Genomic DNA, 20,666 nt, shown 5'->3' with positions numbered 1-20,666 from the left:
TAAATGTACGAGGCCGACACATTGAAATAATTGAATGACAGATCATGATATGCATCCAAGATAACATATTTGAATCACCTTTCTTACTTCTAGTTACATTTTCAACAAAAAATTTTAATAATTGTGGATCCTCGGGAGTAACTTTTTCCAATGAAGGAATTGCTTCTTTCTAGGTAGATGCGATACGAATGTATTGTTGATGCTTCTATTGTTAGACATGATCTGCTTTTCTTTTCTTGTTTGCTTTATTCTTTGAGATGAGAAGGCAGGGGTTTGCTGTTTACTTTCATACCACTATGAACCACGTTAGCTTAAAATTTATGTATGTTTAGAATATAATAATATATAGACTACCAGCTGTTACGGCAATGATGTTAAGGGTGTGTCTACTGAATATATATATATATACAGTGGCGTATTTAGGGGGTGGCTTCCGGGCTTAAGCCCCCCCCCCGAAATCTTAGTATAGTAAAGTAAACGAAATATCTTGCAGAATTTTCACATTTCCAGGCAAAGCCCCCCGAAAGTTAACATAGCCCCTCCCGAAACAAAATCGTAAATACGCAACTGTATATATATATATATATATATTCAGTACTTCATTTCTGCTACTAAAAAAAAGGAGATTTAAAGGAACACAGTATGGACAATTAGGTAACAAGAAAGCAGCTCTGTCCACCTATATTTTTCAAAAACGTCGAATTTCTCGACTAATTGTATTCCGATTTGGATGATTCTTTTTTTAAAACAGAGCTAATTAAATGTTCAATCTAAACTATTCCGAGCATTGTTTGCGAATTCCTAACGGTTTTGGAGATTTTCTACAACCAATCCAAGAACAGGACTTTCAAAATGTATCACTTTATACTTTAATGGAAAATGGTGGCTTTGTATCAAACTTTACGATAAAGAAGTATTAAGAAAAGTTATAGATTAGAGCTTCTAGAACAAAAGTGCTTTTACAGAATTGGAATATCTTAAATAGTCTCAGAGTTACAAGCTAAAATCGGTAGCCATACGCATTTCGGACGGCCGCCATCTTTGGCCGCCATTTTGAGGATGAAGCGCACACGGGATTTTAGGGGACTTTTGATATTTCATTTAAGATCACATGAAAAACAAATCCTGAAATTTTCAGCTTTTTCTAAATTATTTCAGCTCGCGGTCCTTTATTTACTGGGCTACAAGTGCTCATGAAGTTTTCAACCAAGATTCTTAAAAGATCTGAATCACACCCATCAATAATTACACATACCCCATTTTTAGTTTCTCCTATTACAGTTGTAATATACAGTTACGTTTGCACCTTCGAAACCTCTTTGCAGCACTTGAAGCAGTCTGGTATTGATCTCCAAGATTCTCAAGGACCGTGAGTGATTTGTCATAGATTCAGAGAACTGAAAGGAAATTCTACGAAATTATTAAATTTAATGAAACACGACCTCAGCTATACTCTGTTGTAAATAGTTGGCTGCCTTCAAGTTCGTTCAAGAATGTCAATTCGTCAGCGCTCAATGTAAACAATTCTTTGTTGTACTGAGAATTAAAACTAACATGTAGAAGGAAAACTTCTACACGCAGTGGTGTAGACGAAAAATGGCAAGTAAAATCTGCTTTAAGTACAGTACGTATATAAATTATGTTAAGCTGTATTTTCAACTTATATCTTAAGGACGAAAGATTACAAAAAAAATAGTGAAGTATTCCAACGATTGAATTTAAGTCTGCCATTGAAGTAACGTCAATTCTATTACGGTAGGTAGCGAACACATGACTGACTACACCGTCAATATTTTCGCACTAACCGTCTAAGGGAATATCTCAAAAGAACCTAAAATCGATTCTTTATTTGTCTGAAGGATCAGATCACCAGTCTCAGCGCAAAACTAACGAACCTTCAGAGGTTGGAATGTAATGGGTTCAATAACAAGTTTTTTTTTCTAGTACGCAATCGTGAAAATATTATTAATGATAGACCCGAACCTAGTGAATACTACACTACTCTGTATGTACGCCTTAGTGAGCAGCAAGGACTATAATTAAATGCTTATTTGATAGCCTCGAGTGTTAACACACAGGAGACTTTCTTTAAACAATATATCCGTAAGAACACAACTCCTTGGAGTAAACAGTAACTTTTAAGCTAACGATCAAGAACATGGTGTGGCGTTATGGGTGCTAAGTAGATTTTTCAGCAGGAAGCAATCTCAAATAGTATTGTAGTTGCATATAAAAGCGAAATATAGCAATTGCTTGAATATCATTGATAAATTAATAAGTACGTTTTTTACATTTGGAATCACAACATAATTCAGTCCCAAGCGCCCACCTAAAAAAAAACGATTAAAAGACACATTCAGGAAGTATTCCAACGATCGAATTTAAGATTGCCATTGAAGCATGACTATTCACTCACGGTTCTTGAGACGGCTTCAAATGATGCAAGAAGTTTTCGGATAAAAGTAGCAGTATATGGACAGGAATAATAAAAGAAATTACAAACAGGATATAGATCATTAATATAAAATGGAGAGATTATTTGATTAGTCCAGAGTTTGGTTGCCTTGTGATGAACAGTGTTATTAAGTTGGTAGCGAACACAGGACTGACTATACCGTATATATTTTCCAACTAACCGCCTAAGGGAAGATCTCAAAAGAACCTAAAATCGTTTCTTTATTTGTCTCATAAATCAGATCACCGGTCTCACAGTCAGACCCAAACTAAGGCTGCTTCGGAAGTTAGAATATAATTGGTTTCATATCAGGTTTTTATGATTATGCAATCGTGAAAATATTATTAATGATAGACCGGAAACAAGTGAATCCTACAGAGCTCTGTATGTAAAACCTAGTAAGCAACAAGGACGCAAATTAAATGCATATTTGATAGCCTCGAGTTTAAACACACAAGAGAATTTCTATTAATATTGTATCCGTAAAGACACAACTCTTTGAATTAAACAGTTACTATCAGACTAAAGATTAAGAACAAGGTGAGAGCGTTATACGTGCTAAGTAGATTTCTTCAGCAGGAAGAACTTTCAAATAGTTTTGTAACGGGAAGTATAGCAATTGTTGATTATCATTGATAAATTAGTACTTATGTTTTTTACATTTGGTATCACAACATTTTTCAATGCCAAAGATCCACCTAAAAAAAACCGCTGGACGTTCTGAAAGCTATACGACTGTGATTCCCTCGTCTTATTAAAGGGAGAAGTAAAACCACGGTTTTTTAAATGGTACGCCATTGTATAATTTGAGTCAAGGAGCTATAAAAGCACTATTGCTTCGTTTTTCAGACCTAAGTACGCAACACAAATTACTGCGGCCTCCGATTAATTGTTGAAATTCTTTACTAGCTCTAAGCCAATAGAAACTAAAGAATACATGACGATTTCCACTGATGATTTCAAATTACACAGCACTGTAAGAAGGAGTTAATCCGGCATAAGCCGTTTAGCCTTACCAGGCACCTCGAAATAGAACCTTCTAATTATTCGCACGCCTGTTGCATTCCAAACCACTATTTAAACATCGAACATCCCTGTACATCTTCAAAATTATCTCTTTATTCACCGCAAAACTTAAAGATCGATTAATATCTTTCGTCAGACAATGTAGAATACTATTAAAATGAAGACAAGTATCATCTCGACTTCAATTAGTACCTCGGCTAATCTTCTCCTTTTAAGGCGATTACTGTCGTTGTGCATGCAGATTACAAAAAGCCTCACAAGCACGGGGATGCCTGTCCTCTAGGAAGTGACCTATCAACTTGTCCATCAAATAACGCGCTTTCTCTTTACTATACCTTATGAGCTCACCTCGATATTCTTTTTCCCTCAGATAAAGACTTTCTTTCCGCACCTCACTAAGTTTAATCTCGAATATTTCGAATTTGCAAGTCCTAACGACAATATGACCTGCCGTACTTTCCCATTCAACCCGCCCGCTCTCGTCGGTTGTACTGCATGCAAACTGATTCCACTCGTTCTAATGCAAGTATCATGGCGGTTCTAGACTTTTACTGTTATTATGTCTTATCTAAATGCAACGTGATATCTACAATAAGTAATACATCTATTTCTGCAGAAAGTCACACTCGGCAGCCTTATAGAGATGTCAAATGAGAGTATATTTTCAAAAGATTTTAGTGTGTTACGTAATCTGACTACGTTTCTTTTCAAATATTACTGTCTGGTTAGTTGTAGTGCATGCTAATTGCTTGCATTCGTTTTTATAAAGGAACAGCACGTGCCTCGACAACTCCCGTTAGTATAATATCTGAATGTTTCTGTTACTTGGTAATAACTTGTTCTCTGAAAACAGTCACAAGTATAGATCTAAGCACTTATCTATTTTTCGACTTTCTTATCGCCAAAGTTAAAGTCTCTTAGCTGGACTGTGCAGCGAATGTATTCTAGGCATGTTGCCATGATATTCCGCTATTATAAGCGATCATCTATCATGTATTATTAATTGTACATAAAATAATAATAAGAGTAGATGTCGAGATCCGCCATGATACTTGCATTTGAGCGAGTGGAACCAGTTTACATGGAGTACAACCGAGGAGAGCAGGCGGATTGAGATGGGATAAGTGCGGCAGCTCATATTGATCTTAGGACTTGCATATTCGAAATATTCAAGTTTAAACCCTCTGACGTGTGGAACAAGAAGCCTTTGGCTGAGAAAGAATGAATATCAAGGTGAGCTCATAAGGTGTAGTAAAGAGAAAGCGCGTTAAAATGATAGGACAAGCATTCCCGAGCTTGTAAAGCTTTTTGTAATCTGCATCCACAACAATAGAAATTGCCTTAAAAATAACATTTGCAGAGATACTTATTGAAGCAGAGATGATACTTGACTTCATTATAATAGTATTCTAGAATGTCTGAAGACAAATATTAATCGAGTGGTGCGGTGATTAAAGTAATAATTTTGAGGATGGAATGGTATTTTCGATTTTTAATTAATGGTTTAAAGAGCAACAGGTGTGCCAATAATTTGAGGGTTCTATTTCGAGGTGCTTGGTAAGACTAAACGGCTTATGCCGGATTAACTCCTTCTTACAATGCTGTGTAATTTAGAAATTATCAGTGGACATTGGCATGTATTCCTTAATTCCTATCTGCTTCGAGCTAGTAAAGAAATTCAACAATTAATCGGAGGCCGCAGTAATTTGTGTGTGTACGTAAGATTAAAAACAAAGTAGTAATGCTTTTAAAGCTGCTTTACTCACATTATACAATGGCGTACTATTTATAAACCGTGGATTTACTTCTCCCTATAATAAGACGAAGGTATCACAGTCATATAGCATTGATATAATACAGCGGTTTAGGTGAGCCCTTGGGATTGAAAAATGTTGTGATACCAAATGTAATAATCATAAGTATTAATTTATCAATGATTATCAAGCAATTGCTATACTTCCCTTTATATGCAACTACAATACCATTTGAGTGTGCTTCCTGCTATAGAAATCTACCTAGCACGCATAACGCTCTCACCTTGTTCTTGATCGGTTGCCTGTTTAATACAAAGAGTTGTGTTCTTACGGATACAATATTTATAGAAATTCTCCTGTGTGTAAAAACACGAGGCTAACAAGTATGCATTTAATTAGCGTCCTTGCAGCTTACAAGGGCTTACATAGAGAGCTGTGTAGTATTCACTAGTTTCGGTCTATCATTAATAATATTTTCACGATTTCACAATGATAAAAACTTGATATGGAATCCATTATATCTAACTTCTGGAGCAGCCTTACTTTGGGTCTGACACCCGTGATCTGATCGATGAGACAAATATAGAATCGATTTTATGTTCTTTTGAGATCTTCCCTTAGACGTTTAGGTGGAAAATATTAACGGTAGTCCTGTGTTCGCTACCAAATTAGCAACACTGGTCATCACAAAGCAACCAAGCTGTGGGCTAATCAAATAATTTTTTCATATAATCTCATTGTATGCTTTGATTAATAATCTCATTGTATGCTTTGATTAGTAGAACCAAGTGTGACAGTTATAGGTGCTAAGTAAATTTCTTCATCAGGTAACATTCTCAAACAATATTATAGTTGCATCTAAACGGGAAGTATACTGCTTTCCATGTCTAATTGTAATTTATATCCATAGCATAAAAGGTGAAAATAGAGTTTAACATGATTTAATACGTACTTAACGCAGAATTGAGTTGCCAATTTTAGTCCACATCATTGCGTGTGGAAGGACTCTTCCTTCTACGTGTGGGTTTTAAAACACATGATAATACACACTCTGCAATATTTACCTCAGTCGAATTGACATTCTTGCGCATTTAGATATTATCACACAAGGAAGGTAGCATTAGCTTAACGTGTCGCCCTGAAGATAAACTGATGCCACCACAAGTCCTGTAGAACTTCGGTTGTGGTAATAATATTTGGGAATGAAGGATTAATCTTGCTAACGTTGTGTCTGACGTTGACTTAATCCCCCAAAAAATATCCTCTCCTTCATTAAGCACTATTCGATAATCATATCATTTGGAACTTCGTTCAAGAAGTCCTCTTTTTCTGCTAATTGTGAATGTTCCCTGTGTTAATTTCTTGTAATCTTCTGATACCGTATACTGCAGCCAAAGTTAACCATTCGGAAAATTTCACCGTCTCAATTTTGAGATTTCCTAATATGGTTTTTGTCATGCAGTTACATTTTGTAGGTAATGTTGCACATAGATTTCCTCATCCAGACGTTGTTGTATAAGATCGCTGATCCTAGATTTTGTCATCTTGTCGACGGTTGTAAATATCTTCATAACCCCATGTAGAAGTCCCCGAGCAAAGTCTAGAAGTGAGTTCTCAATGATCTTGAGTAGACATGGCGATTCAGCATTTTCAGTAAAATTGTCATTGTGTACAGGATACACCAAAGTTCTTTTATACCATTTCTTGACTTCCTGTATCCGCTCGTGGTTAGTAATTACTTAACTGCAAACCACCTAAAAACGTTACAACACTGGACCTTTCAGAAATTTCTTCGGCTCTGGTACGATTTGGATACCTTACCAGTATAATGGCTGATGTAATGTCATAACGCATGTGCTTTTTTCTATTATCTTGCAGTTTTTTACTGTATGCAGAAGACTATTTAGTATTAGTACTTGATGTTGAAATATTGAAAAAATTCAGAGGAACCACACTGCTTATATCAAAAGAAGATGTGTGAATCTCAACATTACACAATTGTTGTAGCGAAGCTTTCACAAGTAGAATAGCTATCCAAAGGCTGTTTGAGAATATGAAATCGAGACGGAATTGACACACCAAGAACATGAGTGTATGGTATTAGAGGGAAAGTGGATGTCAGAGTGAAGAAACGATACCATATTCTTATCAAGACATTGCTTCCGACATATAATATTATTTTTACATTCAAGAACTTTGTTATAGAGAATTTTTATCTACAGACATCTGAAATAAATGACCCTTTCTTCTCTATAAAATGTGTAGCACTTAGTTACTAATCAAAGCATACAATGAGATTATATGAAGAGATAATTTGATTAGCCCACAGTTTGGTTGCTTTGTGATGGCCTGTGTTACTACTTTGGTAGGGAAAACAGGACTAACGTAAATATTTTTACCTAACCGACTAAGGGAAGATCTCAAAAGAACCTAAAATCGATTCTATATTTGTCTCTTCGATCAGATCACCGTTCTCAGTCCCAAAGTAAGTCTGCTTCGGAAGTTAGAATATAATGGGTTCCATATCAAGTTTTTATCATTATGCATTCGTGAAAATAATATTAAAAATAGACCGGAACAGAGTGAACCCTACACAGCTCTGTATGTAAGCCCTAATAAGCAAAAAGACGCTAATCAAATGCATACTTGATAGCCTAGAGTTTTAACACACAGGAGAATTTCTTTAAATATTGTATCCGTAAGAACACACATTCTTTGGATTAATCAGTTTACATCAGGCTCACGATAAAGAACAAGGAGTGAGCGTTAGGGGAGTTAAGTAGATTTGTTCAGTAGGAAGCACTTCCTGTAGTTGCATATAAACAGGAAGTATAGCAATTGCTTGATTATCATTGATAAACTAATACTTATGTTTTTTACATTTGGTATCACAACATGTCATTATATGTAAGAGAACTAGATATACTGCAGTTTTTGAAGCAACAAGAACAAACATTACCAAAAGTGTATAAATTAGAACGACAGTATCTCGTCATCCCTGCTTCTAGTGCGTCTACTGAAAGAGCTTTTAGTACTACAGGCTATATAGCTCACGAACGGAGTAATTGATTTATTGACATCAGGGACAGGCCTAATTACAGTGTTACTTAGTATATACGAATTAAGATTATTTGGGTAATAAAACTATTGGTAATAATTACATTCGCCTTAAATAAATAATAGAATTCTTAAAACTACTTACACCCGTTCCAGTACATTAAGGTTGAAATTTTCTTTAACTAACTTGTTGTAGATTGCACTAATTCTCCATAAATGAGATCTGCTCAAGACGTTTGTTTTTGCTGTCAAAAAAATGTATTTTTCGATACAGTACGCAATTTAGCGGATGGTACGTGGATACATACTTGGTAGTTAAGTTCAGGATAGTCTATTTTGCCATGAAAGAGCTTGTGTAAAAGTGATAAATCAATATTTCTTCTCCTTAGTTCTAATGTTTCAAATCTAAAATTTTCAACAAATTTAATGTAGCTTTCAAATTTCGGGTAGAATTTTGATTTCTTAAGTGTAAGAATCCTAAAAAACTTATTTTGAGTACGCTTAATCAAGAATGACTATTTCTGTATATTAGGGTTCCATATATTACTACAATATTCTAATTTCGACCTGAGGTATGCATAATACAGTACAATTAAAGTTTGGTGATTTTGGAAATTTTTAAGGACAATAAATAGTATATCCAAGATTTTTGTAGGCTTATTTGCAAATAGTTTCAATTTGTTGAATAAAGGATAGTTTTGAAGGGAAGAAAAACTCCCAAGTCCCGTCTTTCTCGTATGTTCTTTAGGTAATTACGGCTCAGGAATTGGTGGAATGAAGACAGTGGACGAAAGCGGGGTAATCCGAAAACTGCCACTCTCACGGTGTTTGTTTACCACAAAGCTCACATAACACGAGGAGGGATCGATCCGACGACCTCTAGCATCAGATGTGAGTGCATTACCTACTGAGCCACCGTTGCCCCTCGTCAAGCATCTGTTCGCATTCTACGCAGACTGATTAAAATTAGTATTTCTGATTTTTTCTGTACTTAGATTGTAAAGTATGTACCACCAGACATGTCAACTCTGAAGCGAAGTCGTAGCAGGTATGCCAGCAGAAGTATTAGTAGTAATAGTAATAGTAGTAATATTATGAGTAATAATAATAATAATAGGAGTAGCAGTAGTAGTAATAATAAGGGTAGTTGCAATTCAGTACTTTACAGTTTTGAATAAAGAGTTAATTCCAGAAGCACATTACGATTAACACAGGCTTTCAACATTAGTTTCCGATCCGTCTTTCACAGAGTTTGGGCAATGCCGGGCCGGCCCGGTTCGGCCCAATATGTTCCCGGCCCGGTTCGACTCGAAAGGAGCACGGCCCGTTTCGGCCCGAAAGGTGCACCGCCCGATTCGGCCCGGAATGTGCCCGGCCCGGTTAGAGGCCGGCTCGACATTCGGACCGGGCGGGCCGGGCCGGGTCGTGCCGGGCAAAGAAATTCAGATCTATCCGGACTGGACCTAGGTTTGATTGGCTCTGGTTTAAACCCACTGACATGCGTAATAAAAAGTCTTTAGCTGAGAATGAATATCAGGGTGAGTTGATAAGGTATAGTAAATAATAAGCGCGTTAAAATGATGGACAAGTTGATGGGTCACTTGCTAGCTTGTGAAGCTTTACTATTATTGATCTGCAACACCAGAAATTACGTTAAAATGAGACCGTTAGCAGAAATTTCACCTGATTTCATTGTAATAGCATTCTACAGTGTATCAAAAAGATAATAATTAGTTTAAATCAATCTCTAAGTGATGCGTTGATAAAAGAAATAATAATGAGGATGGACGAGGATGTTCGATATTTATATAGTGGTTCAGGGTGCCAAAGGCGTTCCAATAATTCTAGGGTTCTATTTCGAGGTGTCCGGTAAGGCTAAAGAGCCTATGGAGGCTTATGTCAGTCTAAAAGTTTTGTGAAGTTTAGAAATTAGCAATTGACGTCGGAATGTATTCCTCAATTCCTATTGGCTTAGAGCTAGTAAACAAATTCATCAATGAATCGCAGGCCGCATTATCTTGTGTTGCGTACCTGGATCTTAAAAACGAATCAGCAGTGCTTTTTGAGCAGCTTAACTATCATTACACAATGGCGTAGCATTTAAAAAACTGTGGATATAACACGAGGGCATCAGAATCCCTTTAATAACACGAGGGCATCAGAATCCCTTTAATAACACGAGGGCATCAGAATCATATAGCTTTGGAATCTTACAGCGGTTTGTTTTAGGTGGGCCCTTGGGATTGAAAAATGTTGTTATACCAAATGTAAAATCATATCTTATAATTTATCAATGATAATCAAGCAATTGCTATACTTCCCGTTTATATGCATCTACAATATTATTTGAGAGTGCTTCCTGCTGAAGAAATCTGCTTAGCTCCCATAACGCCCTCACTTTGTTCTTGATCTTGAGCCTGATGGAAACTGTTTAATCCAAAGATTTTTGTTCTTACGGATACAATATTTATAGAAATTCTCCTGTGTGTTTAGTATGCATTTAATTAACGTCCTTCTACTTACTAAATCTTACATATAGAGCTGTGTAGGATTCACTCGGTTCCGGACTATCATTAATAATATTTTCACTATAGCATAATAATAAAAACTTGATATGGAACCCATTACATTCTAACTACCGAAACATCCTTTCTTTGCGACTGAGACCCGTGATCTGATCGATGAAACAAATATAAAATCGATTTTAGGTTCTTTTGAGATCTCCCCTTAGACTTTTAGGTAAAAAATATTTACGGTAGTTCTGTGTTCGCTACCAAATAAGTAACACTGGTCATCACAAAGCAAACAAACTGTGGGCTAATTGAATAATTTCTTCATATAATCTCTTTGTATGCTTTGATTAGCAACTAAGTGCCACACATTTCATAGAGAAGTAAAGGTCATTTATTTCAGATGTCTGTTGATGAAAATTCTCAATATCCAAGTTCTTGAAAGTAAAAGTAACGTTATATCACGGTAGCATTGTCGTGATAAGAATATCGTATCACATTTCTTCACTCTTACATCCACTTTCCCTCTATTGCTAAACACTCATGTTCTTGGTGTATCAATGCTGTCTTACTCGGAAGATTTAATCAAGTCTTCACTCGCGTGTCACGTCTCGATTTCCTATTCCCAAACAAGCTTTGGATAGCTATTTATCTTGTGAAAGCCTTGGCAAAACGATTGTGTAATAATGAGATAAACAAGCTCCTCTTTTGATATAAGCAGTTAGTGTATCAGTCTTTCTTTAATATTTCAACATCAAGTACTAATACTTTATATTCTACTCTTCTTCATACAGTAAATAACTGCAAGAAAAGTATACAATCCGCATGCGTTATTATATTAGATCATCCAATTTACTGGTAGGGTGTTCAAATCGTACCTCAGCTGAAGAAATTTCTGAACGGTCCAAAGTTCTTGAATTTCTCGATCTTCTAAACGTTTTCTCACCGATGAGCAAAGTTCTGCTAAGCTTCCCCTCTGTAGCAGATTAGTTCACCAATTATATTAGCTTTTTGACACCCTTCATATGTGAGACGCATTTGATTAACAAGAAGAATTTCTGTAATCTTATTTATTAAATTCAACACTACCTCATTCAGATGATTTGAATAGAGCTTGCATGTCCTATCCATCGACTCAAAGGTAGCTTTTCAAGAGCAGAAAGCGACACCACAAATTGTACCCGATTAATCGCCAGCAGTTGAGGCTTACGAAGTGCAGTCATATCTAACACTGAACTAGACTGTCATTTGGCCTCGTAGGTATGCGAACATATCCATCTGTAGAAAACCGAGAGCACCAAGTAAATTCTTTTCAAAAATAGAAGTATCAAATCGTGTTTACAATTCTGCATAGATGATCGCTGCATATAGCAGAATATCATGGCAAAATGCCTACAGTACATTTCTTGAAGAGTCCAGCTAAGAGCCGTTAACATTGGTATGAAGAAAGTCGAAACACGCTGATATGTGCATAAATCGTTACTACATTTTTTTTTTTAGAAATCATTGTGTTATCAAGTTACAGAAACATTCAAATATTCTATTAAGAGGAGATGTTTAGATACGTGTTGTTCTGTTATCAAAAAGAATGCATTCAGTTAACATGCACTACATTCAACCAGACATACAAGCGTAGTGAGATTAGGAAATTTCAATAGCAACTTACACGCTGTAATTGAATAAAATCATTTGAAAAATTACTTTCATATTGCAAAAGATTAAGGTTTATCTACAGGGTTGTCGACTGTGGCTTTCTACGGAAATAATGGTATTACTAATTTTAGAGATCAGACTGAATTTAGATAAAAATATAATAACAGTAGATGTAGAGATCCTCCATGATAGTTGCTTTAGAACGAGTGGAATCAGTTTGCATGCAATAGAACCGAAGTGAGCTTGCGGGTAGAAATGGGAAAAGTACAGCAGCTCATATGTTGAGAAGTTGATGGGTCACTTGCGATAGGATAAGAATCCCCGAGGTTGTGAAGCTTTTTGTAATATGCATCCACTACGTCAGAAATCGTCTTAAAATGAAAACGATAGCAGGGATGTCACTTGACTTCATTGTAATAGTATTCTACAATCTCTGAATAGAGATATTAATAGGAGATTATATCGATCTCTAAGTGATGCGGTGATTAAAGAAATAATTTTAGGATGCAAGGAGATGTTCAGTTTTTAATTAGTGGTTAAGACTGCAACAAGCGCTCCAATAAATCGAGTGTTTCATTTGGCGGTTACCGGTAAGGCTAAACGAATTATGGCGGGTTACGTAATTCTTACAACGCTGTGAAATTTAGAAGTCTGCAGTGGACATCGGCAAATATTCCTCAATGGCTTAGAGCTAGTAGAGGAAATCAACAATGAATCCGAAGCCGTAAGATATTGTGTTGTGTACCTAGGTTTTAAGACGATGCAATAGTGCTTTTATAGCTACTTAACTCACATTATACAATTGCGTACCATTTTAAAAAAAAAGTCTCCCTTTAATAAGACGAGAGTCATATAGCATTGTGATAATACAGCGGTTTTAGGTGGGCCCGTGGGAATCAAAAAATGTTGTGATACCAAACGTAAAAAACATAAGTATTAATTTATCATTGATAAACAAGCAATTGCTATACTTCCAGTTTATAAACACTACAATACTATTTGAGAGGGCTTCCTGCTGAACAAATCTACTAACACCCATAACGCTCTCACCTTGTTCTTGATCGTTAGCAAGATAGAAAGAGTTTAATCCAAAAAGTTGTGTTCTTACGGATTTTTTAAACAAAGTTTCCTGTGTGTTAATACACGAGACTATCAAATATGCATTTAATTATCGTCATTGCTGCACACTAGAACTTACATAGGGTTGTGTAGGATTCACTAGGTTCCGGCCTATCATTATTAATATTTTCCCGATTGCATATTGAAAAAACTTGCTGTGAAACCCATTATATCCTACCCTCTGAAGGAACCTTAATGTTACTTTGGGTCTGAGACCAGTGACCTGATCGATGAAACAAATAAAGAATCGATTTTAGGCTTTTTGAGGTCTTCTCTTAGATGTTTGGGTGGAGAATATTAAAGGTATAGTCTGTTCAGTGCTCGCTACCAACTTAGTAACACTCGACATCACAAAGCAACCCAACAGTGGGCTAATCAAATAATCTTCCATATAAGCTCACTGTATGCTTTGATTAGTAACTAAGTGCCACAAATTTCATAGAGCAGAAAAAGTCATTGATTTCAGATGTCTCTTTTTGAAGATTCTAAATATCCTAATCATGAATGAATCTTATTTCACGGTAGCTTTGTCTTGATAAGAATATAGTATCTCGTCTCTTTATTCTGACATTTACTTTCCCTCTAATGCTATACACTCATTTTCTTGGTGTGCCAATGTTGTCCTCATTCTCACTCGCATCTCGCGCCTCTATTTCCTATTCTCAAACACCGTTTCGATAGCTATTTATCTTTGAGAGCTTCGCCACAACGATTGGGTAATGTTGAGATACACACCTCTCCATTACATATAAGCAGTGTATTAGGTCTTTATTTCTTCAATATTTCAAGATCAAGTACTAATACTAAATATTCTACTCTTTTGCATACGGTAAATAAGTGCAAGAAAAGTGAACAAAGCACTTGTGTAATCACATTTGATCAGCCATTATTCTGGAAAGGTCTCAAATCGTACCTGCAGCTCAAGAAATTTCTGAACTGTCCAAAGTTGTACCCTTAGGAGGTGCCTACTTAAGTAATTTCTAGGCATGATTGGATACATTACGTCAGGAAATGGTATACAAGAACTTTCGGGTATCCTGTACACTATTTCAACATTAGTGAAAAAATTGAATGTCCATGCATACTCAACATGATTGATAACTAACTTCTAGACTTTGCTCGCGACTCTTACATGTGTTAATGAACACATTTACCACCCTCGGAGGATATGACTAAATCTAAGATCTTGGATCTTATGGAACTTTGTCTGGATGAGGAAATCAATATGCAATATTTACAAAAAAAGTGCAATTGCGAGAAAAACCATATTAGGAAACCTCAAAATTAAGACGCTGATCTAATCGGAAAGGTAAACTTTGGCTGCAGTATATTGAGAAGGTCCTAATCGTATTGCAATTCATCCAAAGGGACTAGATGGAACAGGGGACTAGAAACTTTATTTGAAGGCTATTAAATTAATGCTCCGTTTTCTCACGCAGCTGGTCATCTTTTCTATGAAAAATTTAAACTATACTCAGATGGAAGCCCTGGAGGCAAATACGGTATCAGAAGATTAAAGAAATTAACATCTCAAGGAACCTTAACAATACGGCCACGAAATTTGCTGGAGGATTAACTCATCGTCAGACACAACGTTTGCAAGATTAATAAATCATTCCAAAATACTGTTACGATAACCGAAGTTCTAAAGTAATTTTGACGAGACACTTTGTCATCTCATAGGCACGTTGAGATAATGCCATCTTCCTTGTCTGATAATACCTCTATGCAGAAGAATGTCAATCCTCGTGCGCTTAATATAGCAGAATCTTTGTTGTACTGAGATTTAAAACCCACACTTAGAACTAAGAGTTCTTCTACACGCAATGGTGTAGACGAAAAATGGCAAGTAAAATCTGCGTTAAGGACAGTACGTATATAAATTATGTTAAGCGCTTATTTCAACTTATATCTTATGGATATATATTACAATTAGGCACGGAAATTGGAAAACCAGGCTACATGCACTACAACTAACCATACATGGTATATTTGATAAGAAGCGTAGTGAGATTAGGATTTTTCAATTGCAAATCAGATGCTGTAATAGACTAAAATTAAGTGAATTATGACCTTCGTATGGCAGAAGATCTAACATTTATCTACAAGGTAGCCGACTGTGGGTTTCTGCTGAAATAATGGTGTTACTAATCGTAGATAACAGGATGCAGTAGCAGTAGTAGTAACAATAAGGGTATTGCAATTCAGTACTTTACAGTTTTGAATAAAGATGTAATTTCAGAAACACATTACGATTAACACAGGCTGCCAACATTAGTTTCCGATCCGTCTTCCACAGAGTTTGGGAAATGCCGGGCCCGCCCGGTTCGGCCCAATATTTTCCCGGCCCGGTTCGGCCCGGAAGGCGCCCCGCTCGATTCAGCCCGGAATGTGCCTGGCCCGCTTAGAGCCCGGCTCGAGATTCGGATCGGGCGGACCGGCACGAGTCGTGCCGAGCAAAGAATTCAGAACTATCCGGACTGGGCCTAGGATTGCTGGGCTCTGGTTTAAACCCACTGACATGCGGAATAAAAAGTCTTTAGTTGAGAAAGATAGAGTATCACTGTGAGTTCATAAGGTATAGTAAAAAGAAAGCGCGTTAAAATGATGGACAAGTTGATGGGTCACTTGCGATAGGGCAAGACTCCCCGAGCTGGTGAACCTTTATGTAATATGCATCTGCAACGTCAGAAATAATTTTGAAGATCCACGGGGATGTTCGATTATTAATTAGTGGTTTAGTGTACAACAGGCGTGCCAATATATCGAGGGTTCTATTTCGAGGTGTCCGGTAGGGCTCAACGGCTTATCACGCCATATGTCCGGCGATGTAATGCGATGTAATGTAATGTAATGCAAATGGATAACGTAATGTAATGCATATTGCAATGTGATGCCTCGTTAAGTCCTTAACACGGTAGGACACGTGTCCTTGGCTATGTGTACTTAAGATCATTGAGAACTCATTTCTAGACTTTGGTCGGCGACCTTTCCATGTGGTTATAGACAGTTACAACCGTCGGAGGAGATGACAAAATCAAAGATCTGCGATCTTATACAACAACCTCTGGATGATGAAATCAATATGTAACATTTACAAGAAATTGAAACAGCATGACAAACACTATATAGAGGAAATCTAAAAATTAAGACGGTGACCTTTTCCGAACTGGTAAACTTGATTTGTAGTCAATTAAATTAAAGCTTCCGATTTCTCCCGCAGCTAGTTACCGTTTCTATGGAAAATTTGCAAATCACTATACTCAGGAGTTGGAAACCTTGGAAAAACCTACGGTATCAGTGGATTACAAGAAATTAACAACTTAGGGAACATTCACAATTCGCAGAATAAGTGGCCTTCTTGAATGAAAGTCGAAGTGATATCATTATCTAACAGTGCTTAATGAAAGGCACGAAATTTTCTTTGGGATTAACTCAACGTAAGACACACCGTTAACAAGATTAATCCTTCAATCCCAAATACTGTTACGATAAGTACTACAGGACTTTTGTGGGCATCAGTTTACCATCAGAGCGACACGTTGAGCTAATGCCACCTTCCTTGTGTGATAAAGTATCAATGCGAGAGAATGTCAATTCGACTGCGGTGAATATTGCAGAGTCTCTATTGTCTTGTGTTTTAAAACCCACACGTAGAAACAAGAGTCCTTCTACACGTAATGGTGTGGACTAAAAATGGGAACTCAAATGTGCGTTAAGTACGAATATAATTTATGCTAAACTCTATTTTCACCTTATATATTATGGATATAAATTACAATTATGGTTATAAATTAAATTACGTTCGTACTTCTTTATGCCATTGAAGCCACGACAATTCAATCACAGTTCTTGAGAAACTTTGAGATCAATACTAGACGGCTTTCGAAGGAGCAAGGGCAGTTATATATGGACAAGAGTAATAGAAGAAACTAGAAACGGGAAATCTGTTGCTGCTGGTTGGTGTGATTCAGATCTTTTAAGAATCTTGGTAGATTACTTCATGAGCAGTTTCTGATTCTCTTACAAGCAGAACTTAAAGGGAATTCTACGAAATTATTAAATTTGTTGAAACTTTAGCGTCATTAAACGATTGCTTTCACTTTTTTCATGATGCAACAGGCTTTGACACGAACTCAGCTATTCTCAGGAGTGAATAGTTGGTTGCCTTCAAGTTCCATCGCAAAGAAAAAAAATTCTGCAGATAGTCAGGAACTTCAATCAATTAAATGTGAATCCTGACAAATGATTAAGTTAGATATTTCTTTATTCACCTGTATGGTGACGGAAAAATGTCTCCCTGGTATAAGCCATATCAGATATATCAAGGAAGTAGATAGAAAGCAGCAAGCATAATGGCCACTTTTCCCATTACTAACACAGTAGCTGTGCAGCATGCTATTCGGAAGTACCTCCAACTCCAGGAGCGAAATGGTCTAAGCCTAAACCCAATCGAAAGAGGTTGGTCTGTTAACCCACACACCTACCATCAGCTCCAGTCGGATAATCTTCCTTACCTGTAGATAAAAAGTGACTGCAAGATAGGATTGTGAACGAGCCACATGTTCGTGTAAAACAGCCGATATGAAGTATTCAAGGTTTTGTGCATTCTGCCAAGAGCATTCATGTAGAAATGAAGATCGAAAGATAATCTGAAATAGATGTTAACGAACAACAGCTGTAAAAATCCATTATTTCTTTGACAACTGATATACTGTTGATACAATCAGTTATGATTATTATTTTGTGATATCGTCCCCGTTTTATAGACCTAAAAAAATGGACATGAAAACTATCTTGATGAAACTTTAAATGAAGGTATAAGGAAAAGCTAATAAACATGAAGGTGATGTATTTTTCTGTTTATTTATTTATGAATTTTTTAACACCCTGCTTTGTTACCCGATGAGAAAAAGAAACCGTATTGACCTAGGTTTTATACGACACTAGGTTAATCAATCCTTACTGCACAGCACCTTGTTCATTTGCGACTATTCCAAGCTGCTTTTCAGACAGAATGCCTAGAAAGCTTAACAATTTTCCGTAACAGTTATTACACTTATGGTCGTAAGCTTATTAGGATTCATAGGCAGATTATTGGCCTCAAACTCTATTAGGAGATTTTTAGGTTATTAGGTACGTTATTACCTGTAGTCACAAGCCCGCCTCTCTTGGCCTGTGACACAACACCGGACGATGAATTTATAAAGCTAGCGGTTTAAAGCAGTGATTCGCGATACAAAAAAGTTATACAGGCCTGGTAGAACAGGTGTAGAACACAGTCATAAACAAAATTATCAATTGAAAGAATTTTTTTTGTGTTCAGGTCACATTTGGAGTTTTTCACTTAGTACACCTCAAAGATCATTGTACAACTTCCTAGGCTCACTTTCCACATCTTGGAGGAGAGGCCCTAAATTTTCTCCCTTAGTAATAGTATTCGAGTACTTCCTTGTCTCGGTGCCCAAATAATGTAATAGATACTGCTATTACTTTCGCTTAGCCTCAGAGTTAAACTTGCGTCTATAAAGAATACGATGCGTCTTTTTCAACTTTGAGTCACTCCGTTAAGATGCCATATTGATAACGCTACGTATATATCACACTAATCTTCAGGCTATAGAACCTTAAAGTCCCTTTGACTCGCACGGTTCAACTTGCACTTCAGACTTCCATATCGCAACACTCCTATTAAGCTTACTGGAGGATTTCAATTTCTCCATCTTCTTTATTTTTTCTCACTGGAGAGTAAAGTTCTAGTAAGCTTGCCCTCTGTAGCAGATTAGTCCACCAGCTGTATTAGCTTTTAGAGATCTTTCATGTCTGAGACGGAACGATCAACAAGAAAAATATCTCTAATCTTATTTATCAAATTCAACGCTACCTTATCTCGCTGACGTGAATAGAGCTTGCGTGTCCTACATCGACTCAAAGGTATCTTATCAAGAGCAGAAAACAACTCCACAAAACGTACCCGATTAATCGCCAGCAGTTGAGGCTTACGAATTGTACTGATATCAAACACTGTACCTGACTGTGTTTTGGACTGGTATGTATGCAAGCACATCCATGGCGGTGTACCAGTGCCATCCTAGATCACCAAGTATATTCCTTTACAAAAATAGGAGCTCCAAATCATCTGTAGAATTCTGCATAGATGACAGCTGCATATAGTGGTATATCATGGCAAACTGAATAGAATACATTCCTTGCACAGTCCAACTAAGAGCAGTTAACATTGGCAAGAAAAAAATCGAAAAACACAGATATGTGCTTAGATCATATCTTCAGACTGTTTTCAGAGTAGATTACACTACCAAGTTATAGAAAGATTCAGATATTTTATTAAGAAAAAATGTCAGGATACACTAAAACCAACCATACATAGTAAAATTTGATAAAAAGCGTAGTGAGATTAGGATTTTTCATTTGCAACATACACGTTGTAATACTCTAAAATTTGTTTGAAAAATAACTTTCATATGGCAAAAGATTTAAGGTTTTACTACATGGATGCAGACTGTGGTTTTCTGCAGAAATTATGGTATTAGTAATTGAAGATATCACGATGCAATTAGATAAAAAGATTATAAGAGTACATGTCGAGATTCGCCATGATACTTGTATTAGAACGAGTGGAATCAGTTTGCATGCACTACAACCGACGGGAGAGCTTGCGATGAAATGGGTAAAGTACGACAGCTTATATTGTCCTTAGGACTTGCAAATTCGAAATATTCGATTTTAAAACTAATGACCTGGGGAACTAGTGACTGGGACGTAGGAGCTGTCTCGAATTCTATAAAGAAGTCTTTAGATTAGAAAGACTGAAAATCACGGTAGGCTCATAGCCTATAGTAAAGAGAAAGCGCGTTAAGATGGTGTAGAAGTTGATGGGTCACTTGATTGGGCAGACATCCCCGAGCTTGTGAAGCTTTTTCTATTATTCATCTGAAAAACCAGAAATCACCTTAAAATGAGAACGTTAGCAGAAATTTCACCTGACTTCATTGTAATAGCATTCTACAGTGTACCAAAAAGATAATAATTAGAATTTAGACAACTTTGAGATCAATACTAGACGGCTTTCGA

This window comes from Thermobia domestica, chromosome 1, assembly GCF_964235325.1.
Source record: "Thermobia domestica chromosome 1, izTheDome1.hap1.1, whole genome shotgun sequence".
Classification (NCBI taxonomy): Eukaryota; Metazoa; Arthropoda; class Insecta; order Zygentoma; family Lepismatidae; genus Thermobia; species Thermobia domestica.
Note: the sequence above shows the minus strand (reverse complement) of the source record.